Source organism: Apteryx rowi, unplaced genomic scaffold (assembly GCF_003343035.1).
Source record: "Apteryx rowi isolate R43461 unplaced genomic scaffold, aptRow1 scaffold_27, whole genome shotgun sequence".
In the NCBI taxonomy this organism is placed as follows: domain Eukaryota; kingdom Metazoa; phylum Chordata; class Aves; order Apterygiformes; family Apterygidae; genus Apteryx; species Apteryx rowi.
The window spans coordinates 1,475,571-1,489,604 of record NW_020449085.1 but is presented as its reverse complement, the minus strand read 5'-3'; the positions used below and the strand labels follow the sequence as shown (position 1 = coordinate 1,489,604).

The following is a 14,034-nucleotide window of genomic DNA, read 5'->3' as shown; positions in this document are numbered from 1 at the left end:
GTCTCTTTCAGGCCAGCCAGCCACAGTATTCTTTTCACATTCAGAATGGCTGGGTAGTTTCTCTCTCAACTACTGTGCCTCATCCCAACAGTGCTTTTCTCTTCATTGACGGATAAGATCCCACCAGACTGCATGTGTGGTTTGGAGAAGTGTGTCTTGTAGTTACCACATCATCCCAATCCATTATCTTATTATCCCTTGGATTCCTAGTGGCATGCAAGGGACACACATGGCTGGGGTGGTCCCCTCAGAGAGCGGCCCTGGAGCTATGCGGCTTTCGAAGGGTGCTGTTGGTAGGGCTTTGAGCATCAAGCCCCAAAAGGTGCTCCCACAGCACATCACCGTGGCCTCCCTCCTGCTCCAGGTACAGCTGGGCAGCAGATCGGCTGTCACAGTTTAGGCCAGTCAGATGGGGCTGGTCTGGGAGGGAACTTGCCACCTAAAATTGCAGCACAAGGTAGGCATTAGAGCAGAGAGTCTTGCACTCAACACAGCAGAATTCATAGGTCTCCTCCTATTGCATCACCACAAGAAGTTTCTTAGCCATCCATGTTGTATAGTAAGAAATAACATGAGATAATAGCAACTGCTTGCACTTCACATGTGGATTTGTTTTCCCAGAAATGGCACGGTGGCTTTCCAGGTAGGCTTTTGAGTGGCACTAGATGGAAATTCCAGGTGTCTGGCTTTGCCCCAGAACACTGGCACTCTGGGAAGGTCAGAGCTCCACAATAAGCCATATGTTCAGTCTTGGCTTCCCCTCACAATGCCAAGATGTGTCTGCAAGGAATAAAGCCAGAGGGAATGTTAACTGATCACCAGTGAAATGGAGCCTCTGCTTGGCTTTCACCCTAATTAACTATAAAGAGGCGGTGCTGGAAGGCCCCTGCATTGCCAATAAGTAATGTGGGGTTAGTAATTAATTAGTGGTCTATTGGGATCTCAGCACCTCTCTCCCACAGCCGAACTCTACAGATTGATACAAAGGGGATTTAATGGAAACACAGCAGTTTCCCCATTATGGCCCTAAGCAAAACAGAACTAGTTTTTGAAGGAACCTCATTTACAGTCCTCTCAGATGACTGATGCTTGGCACCTAACCCTGCAGGTACAGGTTTATATTGGAGTGGGACCTGCCTGCAGAATACAGGAATAGGAGAGAGAGCCCCTTAAGTAATTTGGTGAGCTATGTATGCTCACCATCCTCCAGGCTTTAGAAAACAGCAACAGTAGAAGAATGACAGAGAGAGGCCTTGCACATCAGTGTATAGTTAACAGCACTCCTAGAGACCCTGACCTGGCAACTCATATCACTGTCTAGAGAGCAAGACAACCCCACTAGAACAGAACAAGCCTCAGAGCATCTAGACACCCAGAGAAGGGCACCTTCTGGGAGAAGAAAAGGGTGCAAGAAGCTCTGAGACTCAGCAGAGCCGTGGCTGTTCCAGGGCAGACTCGGGCAGGCCTGGAGAATTCCCTTCTCAGAGTGGTCACGAAGGGGTTGGGATTGAGCAGGGCACAGGCATCTGACCAAGGGCTCAGCCAGGGCACTGAATAGCGAAGAGGATATTGTCTGAAACCCCTCCAAGAAGAACCAGTGCTCCCCAGTTATCCCTGATTTCTTAGCTCCAAAAGGAACTTATGGTTTCTCTCATGTTATTCAAGTAACTAACCAACATCAGTGAAAGCAGTTACACCAGCTGATCTCCTTGGTAACCCTTGGTTTGCCATGGATCCCATTTGATTTCAGTCAGGCAATTTTGTTTTTGTGCCTCATTTTATTTTTCTGTCCCAGAAGCTGTGCTCTCTTTTAAACAGGACTAGCAGTGGACAACGGAATTTTTTCCCTGTCAGTTGGAATCAGACTTGGTTATTTTAGCTATGTGCATTTCCTGTTTTCTAGCTAATGGATGGTTTTGCTGGGCTGGTAATCATGGGACTAAATACCTCAATTTCTTCCCATGGTTAAAAGCTGGATGTGAAAGGTGTCAGAGAGCTGGAAGAGAGAGAGCAAGCAAAACATCAGGTGGTTCTTTTCACTGCTCGTGTAGGGAGCAGTGATGATGGGTGACATCTAAGAACTGAGTTGTCATGCCTAGGGGAGAAAGGAAGGTCAAAAAAGGGCATCAGGAAACCATGTGAAGGCAGTCTGAGATATCCTTAAGGGAAGCTCAGCAGGCAAGGCAAGAGCAGCTGCCAGAGGTTAAGGGATGATCTCCCCAGCCTAGGATGGAATAAGACTTTCCTAAGCATACTGAGGGTCTGGCATGAATATCCAATCTGCCCACACACTGTCACCACACACAAATCCAAATCAGAATCACACTTGCCATGTGGCCTAGGTGCACAGAACATGCACAACAGTCAAGAAAAGCCAGCACTGGGCTGAATGCACATTGTTGTGTGTTGGGGCTGGATTCTGCCGGCCCAAGCCGTAACAGCACCCTGGATGGCAAAGAGACTACAGACAGAGGACATCCTGCTGACAGCGAGGCATTCCTGGCATTATCAGAGCCAGAGATAGCATAGTATCTCCCTGGCAGCAGTGGGACAGGCCAGAACATGCCTGCACACCAGRAGAAAGGAGCCAGAGCAAGTGCTGAGATGATAAAGAGGAAGTTGCACGAGCTTATGTTCTCCCTATGAACGGAGAATATGCCTCACACACAGTCAAAAGGTGCTGAAGCACATAAACAGTTGCCCCAGCCCATAATTTTATTCCTTTATCCTAAAAAGTAGAACAGGTCTCTTGCAGGTATCACCTCCTGGTCTTCCTCCAACTCCAGCCAGCCTGTTCCTTCAGACTTCAGCCCTCTGTTCTGCTAAATGTAAGAGATGGTCCAGTTATGTCAATCCTACACAACAAATATGTGGAGGTTAAGCCTGCCTGTTTTGTCCACCAAATGCCACCTGTTGTCTGTCTGCACCTACCTCAGCTCTCACCCTCCATGAAGGAGGAGCTCTAGGAGCCAGACCTTCAGTCTTGGACTCCCAGGCCTGGGTGAGCAGGACCATCTGATCCATAAGTTTAACTTGGCAGCCAGGGAAGATACTTCTCTCTCTGCACAGTCTATTGCAATCCTTGCATGTAGTCCTCTCTCACAGATGTTGCTCTACATCCTCTGCCCAAACTTGCAGTTGCTCTGTCTTCCTAACAAGTTCTCTTGGCTCATTAACCTTTAATTTTGTGTCTCTTCATCCTCTCTACTCAAGCTGGAGCCTTTCCAGCTTCCTCTTCTGGCCTGATTTTCCTCTCTCTTGTACTCTTGGTCACAGAAGAGGTCTGCCATGCTTGCTCTTTTACTTCTGTCAACAAATTACAGCAGCACCTTCCTGACACATGACATTGTAATACCATGAACTGCATCTTGGCCTTTCTCCCCAGTGGCCTCCATGCTGGGAGTTACTGTAACCTTTCTCTTCAGACTCTTGTGATACTCCCTGTCCAAACAATCTTGTCTTGAATGGATCAGCATTTCCCTGTCTAACAGACATCACTTTATCCATGTTCACTCTTCTTGGTAGGCCCTCATTTTTCCACATAAAGCAGTCAGGCCACCTTCTGCGACAGACAGTTCCATGAAAATGTCAGCTTAATGCTCAGCAATCATCAAGAAACAGATCAAGTGGTATGAATCATTTGGAAAGAAAAAAAGAACAGAACAGAATAATCTATGACTCATCCACACCTTGGATATTCTGTGCACTTGTCGTCCCTTCATCTCAAAGGGGATATCAGAACTGAAACAGATTCCGAAAAGAGCACAACAGATGGTCAAAGATGCAGAACACAATTAAAAGCACAATTGCTCAAGGCATAACTAAGCAGGCTCAGACTCGTTAGTGTGTAAGAGAGAAGACACAGCGGGAAAAGTAGGGGTGTAAAGACATTACTGGTCTGGAGGGGGATTGGCTCTTCACCTTCTCTTCAAAAACAAGAGCTCAGGACCACTGATGAAGGTAGGAGGAGGAAGGACCAGCCCCATGCAGCCTACCCTCTCTAAGATCAGAGAAGCCACCCTAAAGCCCATTTCTCTCACTGTTCTTGAAGCTGGTACAGTGTCTTCACTTTAGGTTTCTCAGGAACAGACAAAGGATTGACCAAACTTACCTCTGCACTTCCCATTATGCCATTAATCTCAGGCAAACATCCTCCCTTTTCTCTTTCACATTAAGAAAAAAAAATCCCAATGTTCTCAGAAGTAATTTAATTATATTAGTGCTGAAGGCCTTGCCTTGCCTTTCCCCATCTGTCATCTTTCATTCAGTATCAAGGAATCAGCCCCCATCTTCTATCAGCTCATAGCACCAGTCCACCCACAAGATTTTCAAGGAAGCACTGTCGTGCTTTTCTTTATTCATGCTTCTAGAAGGGAAAAACACCCACAAAGCTGCTTGCTTGTCTTCTTCAAAATCTTCCTTTGCTGTGATTCCTGCTGAAAGTTTGACAGCAGTTAGCACAGCAGAGCATGAAGACCACAGTCTGTATTACTTCACTGCTCTTCTCTTCACCTTCACCACTCTCACACTTAGATAGGGAATTCTCTAGGAAAGGCCTCATCTTTTTATTTTGTGTTTGTACTGAACTTCTGCTACTTCAGAAGCTTTGTTCCGTAGCTCTCACGCCAAGGGTCCACCACAGGAGCTCCCCCATCTGCAACACTGATTTAGCATCTTCTTCTGCTGTTCCATTTCCATGGAAAAGAACATGGGAGGGACTTTCAGGGTCCTGGCCATACAGGTCCTACTCCCTATAGGTCTCTTCCTAGAGCAGTTGAGCTGAAGCATGAAAATCCGGAGGCTTTGCCCCACTGCTCCAGAAATTCCCTGCTCCAGCAAGCAGCAGCCTCCAGTTCCAGAGGTCAAGTGTTCACCCCACCCCACAGGAGCCAGACTCTGTCCCAAGCCTAGGAAACATTTGATCCCACCCCAAAATCTCTTTAAGAACATTAGTCTACTCACCAGTGTGAAACATAGGCAAACGCCCCACCAGAGATAAATCTGCTTTGGAAGCAGAATCCATCTAGCAAGTTCTGGTAGTTGTGCTTAACTCCAGTAAACCCCAAAGCCAAAAGCAAAGTAGGATGCACAAAATCTGAACGACTCAAAGTATTCAGGTGAGAGACACAAAAAATGGGGCTACTACCTTCCTCTGTAGGCCACCAGAGAGCACACAGACAGAGAACAACTGGGACTCTCCTACTCTGCGCAGGAGCTATTGGTAAGGGAAGGGCTTGCCCTAAGATGGAAGCAAGACCTAGAAATGTATGCATTGCTTGCCTTGCCTTTCCCAGGACCGATCAGTTTGGATGGGCAGACTGTCAAATGAAACAAACAATGATGAGATGTGTTCTGGCCTTCTTCTGTCTCCTGGACTGCAGCACTGCAGCACACAGAAAAGGAAAAAGATTCAGGAAAAGATTTTACACTCAGCTACTGTACTCAGCACTGGAATAAACCCAGTACAGTCATTTTTCATACTGAGGGTGGTTAAGCACTGGACAGGAGCCCAGAGAGGCTGTGGAATCCCTGTCCTTGAAGATATCCAAGACCTGACTGGACAGGGCCCTGACAAACTGGACCTAACTGTGAAGTTGTTTGTGCTTTGAGCAAGAGGCTGGACTAAAGACTCCTGGGGTTTCTTTAACTCAGCATTATCCTGTAATTCTAGGATTATATGGCCTTGAAACAGAAGGCAGAATCTTGCTTGTACAGTTAACAGCAGGACTCTTCTGACCCGGCAGAGAGCACACCACAGAGATCAGTTCTCCTCCTTGGCCCATTGGCATGAGATACCTATACAAGTATCTGGCTCAGTCCTTCAGGTGGTTGTCCCTCAGATACAGGGGAATGGCTCCTGTCTTGACAGCACTCCCCTAGTTGTGTAGATAAGCCAGCAGGAGAGGGTGCCCCTGGAAAAATAGTTTGCAGGAAAATGGAAGTGTTGGAGTGAAATCCTGATTGGTTTGCATTTGTATTTTAGTAAAAACTCATTTATATCAACCTTTGGCTCTAAAAGAACCTTCCAGATTTGAAAATACTTCATAAGAGCCTTGCTAAAGGAAGGTTCTTGGCAGAGGGGCGAAGTCTGCAGGAGAAACACCAGTTCCCATTGACACATCTCAGAGGATGAGAAATATCCCTCCCTTACACACAGAGACACCTTAGGATTAGCGTCCTATAACACGACAAGGAGAGATTTTACATCCTCATCTGGACATCATCATGGAAAACAAGGAGTTTAGAAAGCCACTTTAAAACCCTGAACATCAGAAAAAAGAAACACGCAGTATCTCAGATGTTTTGCTCAAGAGATGAAGTGTCACAGACTTTTGACGGGATTCCAACAAATTCCACTACACAAACACAAATTCTGGCTTTAACTCTTCCTGTGCTACCAGCTTAAAGACTTATACTTCCAAGCAGATTGTTACTAAGACCTTCCATCAAATAGCTAAATGCAAAAATTCATTGTACTCGTTTTGGCCAAGACTTTCTTTCATCTCTTCTCCCTCACTCCAAAGGCTGGCTCTCCCCAACGGTGCAGCACTAGGGCAGGTACTGGCAGAGAGAGCAGAGAACTGAGCTCTGAGGACGGGTGGGAGAATATTGCTTTTTGTTGTTTATCTTTGGGAATGCAGCAAATGTCGTCAGGGGCCTTTTCTGAACTGAGATCACATGAATTCACGCCGACATTTCTGTCCAGCACCCTTAGATTGTGCAGCAGTGGACTGGAGGATAGTTTTGCTAGCAAGGAACCCAGGTCTAAAGTCCCTGTTCAGGGTTATGTGTTTCCAGACTGGCATGAAACTAAGGAGGAGCAGACAGCCACAGGGGAAACATCAAAGAGTTCCCTTGGAATAATCCTCTCCATGGAGAGGAGCTCAGGCAGCTGTAGGCTCTTCCGATTATACCTTCCAAATCCCAGGGATCACTAAGGAAGGGGCTGAGTTGTTATTTCCCTAGAAGCCTCACTCTAAAAGCTACACCCTCTAATGCCTGCACACACAGAAAAGGATTCAACACTGGATATGTCCTTGTCTTTCACATACGTAATAAAATAGGTGTGTTTGCAGTCTAGAGAATCCCCTGCTGCAGTGTTCAGCAGCTGGGTCGTATCCTTTTAAATAATCAGTGACTCCTCTAATGATACTCCTTGAATTCTGTGTTCTTGAAAGCAGCCAGCTAGAAGTGCTTATGTGCAGTTACAGCCTGTGTGAAGATTATAGATGATAAACATAATTATTTGGGGTCCTGAGTGCCTCTGCTTTCTTCGTTCTATTGCTGTTGTGTAAAACACAATCTCAACATTACCAGTTCCACTGGCAGAAACACTGTTAAGATACAAAATTCCTCCTGAAGGAAGAGCCAAACCTTCAGGGAAATGAACCATATGAAGCACTGACCTGCAGCTGTAACTGACTCCTGCCTCTTGAACTATGAAGTCTTTAAGATGCACCTGAACACTCTGCAAAACCAAGGTCAGAAGAGAGGAACAGGAGGTGGGTTTCATTACTTCAGATGCAAAATTGACAGGCAGGAGAGCATGAGAGATGAACCAGTTACACTGACTTCTGCTCAAAGCAGTGCTCCAATGTAGGTATCATAGAACTCAAGAAGATTTTAGGAAGCTGAATAAAATTAAGTCCCCTAAAGCAGCAAAATGTCCCATTAGGCTTGTCGGTAGCACATGTGACGTTGTGGGGCAGGGGAACACTTTCCTGCACCAGCCAGGAGTTGACTGCCTTCAGATCTGGACCAGCAGATGCCTCAGGTTGGGATCCAGAGTTCGGATCCCTGATTTCTGCCTTAAAAGACTTACTAATCCACCATCTGACAGAGTGCAGTTGCTTCCCAACCACTCTAATAAACAGACAACACTGCTAATCCACGTAGGGAGGATGTCACTGCCCTCTCTGCAAAAGATGGCATAAGCACACTAAAGCTCTCCAGCCTCTCCCTATCATGCTATGTGCTGAGCAGCCACACTCAGACACGGACTCATGGAGCAGGTGAGAGGCAGCAACCATATGCTGTGACACCTAGTAGGGACCTGCACACAAGCAATAACTGATAGGAGGCCCATTCCCTTGCTATGAGTCTTCCGACACCTTCCCTCTGCTGTCATATGGTCCTGTTTGTAGACTTGGGCTGTGAACTCCCTTCACACGGTCCCTGCTACATGCTGAGAGAGACGGAAACAGTAAGGCCTGGACAGCCTGAACGCAGTGTAGCCGTTCCTGCTAATTCAGGAGAAAGAGGGTTCTTGGGAGAAGGCTGAGAAGCAGTAGGAAGAGCATGGTTGGCAGAGCTGAGGCTCACACCAAGCAGCCCTGCTTCTCTCTACACTAACCCCGTCATGACCCGGCTCCTCAGAAACAGCCAGTGCCCAGGACGGAGCAATCTGGAAAACAACCAGTTCTTTAAGTTTTATTATTAAATAAATAAATCAAGCCAGCTATCAAGAGCCCCTGAAGCCAATGTGGCCAAGCAAAGGATAGGAGAAGCCAGGAAAGCTTCAGCGAGAACAGGTAACAGGAGACGTGTTTACCACAGGGGAGAGACAAGGCTTCTAATACAAGCAGGCTGCTGCGCCACAAACATTCCCTATGGCCTGGTATGGCTGTACAGAGATATTTACACGTACAGGCAGGGAGACGCCGATCCCTGGCTGGTGAACAATCAACTTTTATTCTCTCCAGACCAGCAAAGCCAAGATTTTAGTAAACACGCAACCCCAAAAATGTGCCTGCGGATTGGGTAGAGCAGAGCCTGTGCTCTCCCTGCCAAACAACAAAGCCCTTCTCCTGTGGGTGGTTTCATGGTGAGGTTTATGTGGGGAGGAAGTGTTTCTAGTGGTCAAGGCAGGGAACAGGGGTTTAGGAGACCTGGCTCCCATCCCCGCCTCTAGGCAAAGCAGGAGAGCTCTGATTGCAGCCATTGTGCGCACTTGCAGGAGTCACTAGCCCTCTGCTCACCAACCCTTGYTCAGGAGCAGGCAAATGGTTCCCGTGCAGCCTCTGAGGAACAACACAGAGACACGGACTTTTCCCCAATCTTGATAACACTTCCTGACTTTGCAGGGTTATTGTGGAGTTTCCGTGATTGATGACTGAAAGACTGTCAGACCTTTTTGGAAGAAAATATCTCTGAAAGGCATCGGAAGACATGCACGTGCGAGTGCAGACACGTGAAAGAGAGACATGCAGCTCACACGCACTCTCTGTTCTCCTCCACACTTGCAAGACTCCATCCAAACTTACTGGTTCCGCTACTCAGGCATTTAAACATTTGTGAGACGGGTCAGCAGAAAACCTGTGGTTTAAAACCGACTAGCCAACCCCATAGCCTAACAGATGCCCTTACAAACACCTAGCCCAGCTCCCTGGTTGCCCAGACTCAGCCCAAGGCTCTGCCTTTTGCTTACGAAATCAGGCCAATATGAAGCCACACTGAAAGCCTATAGCAGATACTACTCAGCTCCACTCCCTTCTGGCTGGCTGGCACCACTGACCTCCCCTGGCCCTTTGCATTGTTCTTTATCCACAGATGTCATTAACATGCTGTTTACCCCTTCTTTCAGCTCATTAATGAAGACACTAAAGAAGACTGGACCTAACCCTGATGCCTGTGGCGTGTCATTATATAAACACCTCCTTGAAAAGTTCCCAACAACCTCTTATGTACGAAGGACTGTTATCTCGAGGTGTGCATAGCTATTAGAGCTAATGACTTCACCTGTCACAATTTATTTGTGGTGAACCCCACAGGTAGAGCCCACTAACTGGACTGATAGCTTTTAAAGAAAGAAAATGAAAGAAGGAAGGAATGTCACACCGTCACACAGTGTTTAGTGGGCATGTGTGCCTGTTGGGTTTGCCTGTTTACAATGTTTCAACCAACTTTTGTTTTTACTTCCTGTCCTAAATTGATCTGGATGCTGTTGATTTTTTTTTAATCTTCTCTTACCTGGTTGGCTGCATTTCAGAAATAGGTGGCATGAGTCAATTGCAGTGGACCAGCGTAAAATGTTGTAAGATACTTCCCTCAAGTGGAGGGAAAAAAAATCACTCAAGTGTGTGTCACAAACTCTGCAGTGTACCTCAGGTAGCAGAAAGATAACCAGGGATGGACACCTACATGAAGCAGAACCCAGCYTGCTTGAAAGGTTCTAGCAATGTAGAAAAAATATCAGTGATACCACAACATAAACTTTCTTACTCTGTAAATGTCAGGGTATAAAAGAAGTCACCCAGCCRCCCTTTGTATCAGATACCAAAGGGGCATATGCTTTGACCACCAGCCAAGTTACTACTTGGACAGCTAATGTATATCCATAACCAGATTTTGAAAATGGCTTAAATCCRAGCTGAGGTGAGTGTGAAAAGTGCTCCTACATGACATTTCAGGACAAATGGAAGAGGCCACAATACGCTTAGAAGCAGCTAGAGGGGTGAGATACCTGAACCCTGTAGAAGAAGGCTTTTATGCCTACCAGAGCCTGCAGCAGGGCTGCCAGGGATAGACAAGAACGGAATGAATCAGATATAGATTGCAGTGTGTTGGTAGAACTGTGTGGGTGGTATCTATACTCACCCTGAGGCTGATGTCTGATCTCATGATCACTGTTTTCCTCAAAGCAGGCAGTGAAACAAGAACAAAGAATTCAGATTTCACTGTAGTTTTACTGCTGTGAAGATAGCAGCTTAGCTCGTCTCTTCTGCATATACCGAACAGGAGAACATTTCATCACCTGCAAACCCAAAGAGAGAAGAGGCACTTAGCACGAGGCAGGATTTGTCTCTGTAACCGATCAGACCAACAATGGGAAACACAAACCATTTATTACTGAAAATGAATTGTGCCATCAAGGCAGATACCTGCAATTATTTCTGTTAGATATTACGTTTCATTAACTGTAAAATATATAATTAATAAACTTCCCCCCTCATTTTTGTTAAGTTTCACTGCAAAGACCTTATTACAGAAATAAATCTTTCTAGTAGTGCATGTCAACAGAATAGAGGAAGGTGCACGCCTCTGTGTATGAGATAATTTCCTTACGGGAAACTGAATTACTAGTGAGGAATAATCACCTCTCCTCATGGCTAAGACTGTAGATACACCCCACTCTGAGATCAGTTGTTTAAGCTCATGCCTCTTGGAAGCAGACAAGAAGAGACTGCTTTGGCTGGCAAAGATGACGATCTGAAAGCATTCTGGCAAATGCAAGGCTTTCTTTCACTGGCAAGTCTGGAAAATAAAAAATAAATTCATTTTTGATTCACAGTCCATTAAAGACTTCCTCTGACTATCAAGCTGCTCAGAAAGATCTCCCTGGTTAGGCTGTTACCCATATTCCTTTATAAGCCCTGTATTCATCCACCTCATAATACAGTACTAGGACAGCACAACTGTGATTTGCTTTCCATATTCATTAGAAGTGTTTTGATTTGGGGATGTTTGGTGATGGCTGCTAAACCATTCCAATTAGAAATGCTTAAAAAACATTGCTGAAATTTGACTCCAAGCATAAAAATTCCCCTTAGACTTTGTCTCCACTTGTGATCTTTACCTCAAGTTAGTTGATTGCCAGTTCACCAGGGGTAATTAAAATATTTCCAAAGACTGTTCTGGGCAATCCTTTTTGCCTTGCTGCAGGCTGCAAATGTTCATGGTTTGCCCTAGGCTGGTGCTCATTCCTGCCTAAGTTGGCACGAGCAGCAATGCATGCCAAACAAGGAGGAAAGCCTGCTCCATCAGGATTCTCCCCTCCAAGGCAGAGGGGACCAAGAGACCAGTGGTAGAAAGAAAGGCTCTACATGTGCATACACACACACACACACACACACACACTCACACACACGTGTACAAGCACTCACTGCATAGACAGAGATGTAACTGCTGGGTCTGGAGAAGGCAAAAGAATGCAGAGGGGAGGAGAAGAGGACTACACACATTTCAGTGAACCCCTGTTATCTCGCTGCTTTTTGAGAGTCTGGATGCCCAGTGATTGCCGGTCTCAGTATAGATTGGCTTAGTAGAGAAAGAGAGAGGTTCTCATCTTACCTGGCATTTGGAGCTTTTTACAATAAGCTGAGTTTGGGGAGGGAGAGGGTCTCATTTCCTGGTCATCCATTACAAATTTGTCACCCCATTTTGCAGTCTTTGGCAGACTGAGCAGGGAGGGCAAGAATTCCCTGGGCCACATCTGCTGGAAAATCTCCAGCTGCTGCTTTGGAGTAGGCCAGGTCTCTAAAAGCTACATGGGATAACCCCTTGCCCTACTACTGCCCCGAGTCTAAAGAAAGGGGGCCATTCTCCTAATAGTTCTAACTAGCAGTTAAAAATGTTAAAAAAGGCCACCAATATGACTACACAGAAATTTTAGAGTCAGCAGATTATCCAGTTAAATGATGTGTATACAAATACTAATTCAACAGCAACTGAAACCTTCCTAAATTTCTTATTATCTAAAGATGATAACCGTATACAAGGAAGAAAAGAGAGGGGCTGAGCATGCTGTGTTCCTGTCCTTGTAGAAGAAATCAAAGAATATTTTAGATATCACCTATATGAATAACATCGATATGCAGTTACACAAATAGCATGGTTTGAGAGTGAGTTTAAAAGTACTAGAATGGAAGTTCTGAAGTCCTGTTATACAACTATTTGTCCAGGTTCCCCTCTAAGGCAGGGGATCATATATCAGYCCATTTCCATCAACGTGCCTCTCTGCATAAACTTGGTATACAAAAGTAAAATTCCACTTTTGTATACAAATATATAATTACACTTCACGGTGTGATACTCACACTCCTACCCCTCAGTAGCCAGGAACCTCTTCGCACATACGCGCTGCCTTTGCAGACTGCCAGATAGTATTTCATTCCATACAGTCCTCGCTGGGCCAGATCCGGAATACTGGAGAGCAAAGATGGAAAAGTTAAGTAACTTCACTCTCTGGCTCTTTGGCTGCAGAAGGAGGAGGGAGCAAGGAGGCTAAGCATCTGGCTTTCCTGCCTCTCCAACAGCCTGGCGGGAAGGCTGCTGTCAATTCTGCCTTCTGCCTTGTTGGAAGAAAGTAGAAGTGACAAGAGGCCTTTCTGGCAGGCAGCCAGGAACCAGAAATTCAATTGAGCTGCCTCCTGAAACCGGACTTTTTTGGAGACCCTTTCCCTGAAATTGCTTTGCCTTTAAAAAATTTTTGTCACGGTTCAGGGACAATTCATCACCCTCAGTCTCCTGGCTCTCCTTTCCTCCAAAAAAGCATGATCTGCACAAAAGGATTTCTATTTTCTGGACTGCTCTACAACCAGCCTCACCCATAACAAATACATACGCACATAAATATGCACACACCCGCACACACAGATACAAATATTGTTATTTATAGATAGGCACGCTGCCATACACAGATAAATATACGGGTGCATATCTTTGCTATATAACATGCAGGGAGAGAAGTAATCCTGCAGCTGAATTCACTCTACATTCGTTGATTAGAAAACAGAGCGTGGGACATACGCTCTGTCTCTAGGGCTTAGACCAACTGCTTATTGGCTGGTGCTGTTGTTCATCTAACAAGCCCCCGGATATATCACTGGGGCTGTAGAGAAATGCAGCTGAAAGAGCCTTTCACTGTCAGTAGCAATCTGTCACTCCATGTATCTTACCTTGCCGCTTACAGCACAAAAGCTCCTGAGCTGCAAGTCAGTGCGAGGAGAAAGGTCATTTTGCAGGTAGGCTGGGGCATTTTTCTGTATTTCTGGGACTGCGTGGCCAGCTTGAGGCACCGTCTGGATGCTGCAGCATGAATTGCAGCTCCACATATGCCTAGCTATAATTTAAGACAAGGGAGCACTTCCATTACAAACCCCATTTTTCCCCATGGATTTATATCTTAGCTATTTGGCTTCACTTTGGGGTGGACCTCCACTGAATATATTCACAGGCAGGGAGAAACTATTTTTCTTGTACGACGTCTAAATCCAGCTCAGCCTCTTTTGGTTATAAGATGGTGAAGGAAATTAC

At 45.8% G+C, this 14,034-nt stretch overlaps 1 long non-coding RNA gene across 1 annotated transcript in view; it reads right to left on the bottom strand.

Annotated features, from left to right (window-relative positions):
• The window catches only part of LOC112967287, a 97,088-nt gene that overhangs the window by 32,355 nt on the left and 50,699 nt on the right, over window positions 1-14,034 (bottom strand). The window contains exons 6-8 of the long non-coding RNA XR_003253914.1: window positions 12,816-12,924; window positions 11,097-11,253; window positions 10,597-10,753 (exon numbers count right to left, since the gene is read on the bottom strand). This is a non-coding gene — a long non-coding RNA (uncharacterized LOC112967287). The remainder of the gene's footprint in view (window positions 1-10,596; window positions 10,754-11,096; window positions 11,254-12,815; window positions 12,925-14,034) is intronic.